Source organism: Octopus bimaculoides, chromosome 30 (genome assembly GCF_001194135.2).
Source record: "Octopus bimaculoides isolate UCB-OBI-ISO-001 chromosome 30, ASM119413v2, whole genome shotgun sequence".
Classification (NCBI taxonomy): domain Eukaryota; kingdom Metazoa; phylum Mollusca; class Cephalopoda; order Octopoda; family Octopodidae; genus Octopus; species Octopus bimaculoides.
Window position 1 is genome coordinate 4,397,018 of NC_069010.1, and position 4,088 is coordinate 4,401,105.

Sequence of the window (4,088 nt, forward strand, 5' to 3'; positions counted from 1 at the left end):
GTGTGTTGTGCATAAACCTTGTAAGGAAACCTTGAGCAAGTGCATCCACCCTCAAAGGAATTCTAGCCATCACCATCATATCTTCTGCAGGATATGTATAATGTACATAACTGCATATATATCAGTGTGTGTATATATAATTTATGGGCATAGGTGTGTATATGTGTATGTATATAAATGTGGGCATAGATGCATATATATATATATATATATATATATATATATATATACTCTCTCTCTTTTCTCTCTTTTACTTGTTTCAGTCATGCTGGAGCACCACCTTTAGTCGAGAAAATCGACCCCAGGACTTATTCTTTTGTAAGCCTAGTACTTATTCTATCAGTGTCTTTTTGCCGAACCGCTAAGTTACAGGGATGCAAACACACGAGCATCAGTTGTCAAGGGGTTGACCTCAGTTTTTATTTTTCTAAGCTCGGCCCTTATTCATTTTTCACTAAGTGGATATAAACACACCAGCATTGGTTGTCAAGCAGTGGTGGGGGACAAACAAAGACACACACACACACACATACACATGTATATACATACACACACACATATATATATACATGCAAACACATATGTACATACACACACACACACATATATATATATATATATACATATCTATATATATATATATATATACACATATATATATATATATATACATATACACACATACATACAGGGGTTGGACAAAATAATGGAAACACCTTAAAATTTCAAACAAATTTATTTTAAGATGGGGTAGGACCACCTTTGATATTAATTACAGTTTGAATTCTATGAGGTATGAACTCGTACAAAGCTTCAATTGTTTTCAAAGGAATTTTTGTCCCTTCTTCAGCTAAAACAGTCTCCAGTTCTTGTAGTGATGATGGTGGAGGATATCGACTCCTTATTTGTTTTTATAAAATGCTCTATAAATGTTCAATAATATTGAGATCTGGGGACTGTGGTGGCCAGATAAAATGTTCAACTTCACTAGAATGTTCCTCATGCCATTCAGTAACAACTTTAGCTGTTGTGAATTGGTGCATTATCATCCTGGAAGATTGCGTTTCCCTCCAGTAACAGTTCCGCAACCATAGGATGAATTTGATCAGATAAAATGCTTAAATAGTCTTCACTATTAATTCTGCCTTAAAGGGAAACCATTGGGCTAGCGGATTTCTAAGATGTAGCCCCCCACCCAGATCATCACAGATCCTCCTCCATGTTTAACAGTTGGAAGAAGGCAGTCTGAGTCAAATGCTTCTTTTGGCTGTCTCCACACGTATACTCGGCCAATGGTCGGAAATAGGGTAAAGGATGACTTGTCTGAGAAAATAACCTTCTTCCACTGCTCTAGGGACCAATTCTGTAGGTTTTTCCTCCACTCTAAAAACGCTTTGCAACGTTTGTTTTTTAAAGTAGTCGTTTTCTGTTTGCAGCCCTCCTTTGTGCAGCTCCCAGCGAACAATTTTTGTGGAAACTGGGTTCTCGAGGTGGTCATTAAGCTCTGCAGTGATTTTGGGAGCTGTACCTTTGTAATCCTTTCAATTTGCATAAGAGTCCGACAATCCCTATCTGAAAGTTTTGGTTTTCTTCTGGAGTTTTGTTTCGACAAGGAGATTTTCCCCTCTTTCTTAAAAGGCTGTCATTACTTTTGAGACAGTACTTCTTGATATACCAAACATTTCGAACACCAACAATTTGACCTCTTTGAAAATCCAATAGATCTGTCATTTTAATGAATTTTAATTACCTTTTTCTGATGATATCTGAAAAGAAACAGCAATTTTAGCAAAACATATCAAGCAACACTAATAATTAATCAAAAAAACCTAAAAATAGACAAGTGTTTGACAGTTTTATAGATATTTCAAAATTATGATGCGATGATGCTAGGTGTTTCCATTATTTTGTCCAACCCGTGTATACACACACACACACATATATATATACATATATACATATACACATACATGTAGATATATATATATACACACACACACATATATATACATACATATACACATACATGTAGATATATATATATATATACACACACACACATACATTTATATATACACATATACACACACACACACACACACAAAAAGAGTTCCACAAAAGCAAGTCATTGATGTGTTTGACTTGACTTTGTGGAACCTCTTTTTGCTCCTGGACTCCAACCTTCCATGGTGGACAGTGATCCATGAATTTGCACCACGAGGTCAGACGATTAACAAAGAATACTGCCTAGGAGTTCTTCATCACCTTCGTGAAGCTCTGCAACAGCAAAGAACTGGTAACTTCCCTATGACAACACACCCACGTTATCCAAGCATTCCTCATCAAGTAAGACACACCGTTTGTCCGTCAGGCTTCCTACTCCCCAGACATGGCCCCCGTGTGACTTTTGGATATTCCCAAAGCTCAAAAAAAAAACCACTCAAAGGGAGAAGATTTGAGTCAATAGAGGACATGATGCAAAATTCAACAGCACAGTGCTGCAGCATGGCCGCAGTCAGGTGACCGAAACAAGTAAAAGAATAAAAGAATATATATATATATACTCACTCACTCACACACACCCTGGGTGGGAGTGACATTCTGTAATAACTAAAGACATACAGACATATATATATATGAAAGAGAGAGAGAGAGAGAGAGAGAGAGAGAAAGAGAGACAGACAGACAGACAGACAGACAAAGCTACAAGTGTGGCTTTGAGGTAAGAAGCTTGCTTCCCAACCACATGGTTCGGGGTTCAGCCCCACTGCGTAACATCTTGGACAAATGCCTTTTACTATAGCCTCGTACCAAACCAAAGTCTTGCGAGTGGATTTGGTAGGCGGAAACTGAAAGAAGCCCGTCTTATAAACAGATATATATATATATATATATATATATATATATATATGCGTATGTGTGTGTGTGTATGTCTTCGTGTTTCTACCCTCACCTCACCCATCGCTTGACAACCGGTGTTGCTGTGTTTACGTCAGGCGAAAGAGATCGATAGAATGGGTACTAGTCTAGAAAGAAAGAAGTACCAGGGTCGATTCATTCGACGAAAAGTCTTCAAGGCGTTGCCCCAGCATGGCCGCAGTCTAATGACTGAAACAAGTTGCCCCAGCATGGCCGCAGTCTAATGACTGAAACAAGTAAATGATACGTACATACATACAGAAATATACGCCTATACACACACACACACACACACACACCTATACGCACAACAGAGTTAGGAGAGCAGAGCTTGTGGCGTTTACAGGGTGTGCGAGACGGGTGGGGACTGACCGACAAGAGAAAGTTGTCATTGAACTGACATGGGCCAGAGGCTTTACGGCAGACTGAATGGGGTGGCGTCAAACAGAGTGACACACACACACACACACACATACATACATACATACATACATGCAGACACGCACACTCTCCCACATATAGAAATACACAAATATACACACAGATAGAAATACAGACGGACGCGCACACACACACATATATATATATACACATAAATACAGATATACATACACAAATACATATACACACACACACACACACACACACACATATATACGCGCACACACACACACAAATAGAGGTATACACACGCGCACACATACACACAGAAATACAAATACGCGCGCGCGCGCACATGCACATACACACACACAAATACGAACATACACACACACGCACAAACACACACAGTCACACAGATATACACGCAAAACATATCTATATACAAGTGTGTGTTTGTATGTGCGTGTGTACAAAGTGAGAGAGAGAGAGAGAGAGAGAGAGAGTGGGATGTTCATGTAGACACAGACTATATACGTACGTGTGTATATATTAGACGTACGTATGTAGCATAGTTCTAGAAGTATATAAAGCAAGCGATGCCATTAAACAGTCCCGGCGCGATGCGACATTTACAACTTAAACAACAATATATATATATATATATATATATATATATATAAAAGGCAGAGTTTGGTCTACATTGGGTGAGATTTTTAATCAACGGCTGTGGATGACACATACACAGATGTGTGTATATACTGTGTATATATATATATATATATATA

The 4,088-nt window shown here is 38.4% G+C and overlaps 1 long non-coding RNA gene across 1 annotated transcript in view; it reads right to left on the minus strand.

Moving 5' to 3' along the window:
- Positions 1 to 717: 717 nt before the first annotated feature.
- The window catches only part of LOC128251287 (uncharacterized), a 7,276-nt gene continuing 3,905 nt past the window's right edge, over positions 718 to 4,088 (minus strand). The window contains exon 2 of the long non-coding RNA XR_008267062.1: positions 718 to 1,766. This is a non-coding gene — a long non-coding RNA (uncharacterized LOC128251287). The remainder of the gene's footprint in view (positions 1,767 to 4,088) is intronic.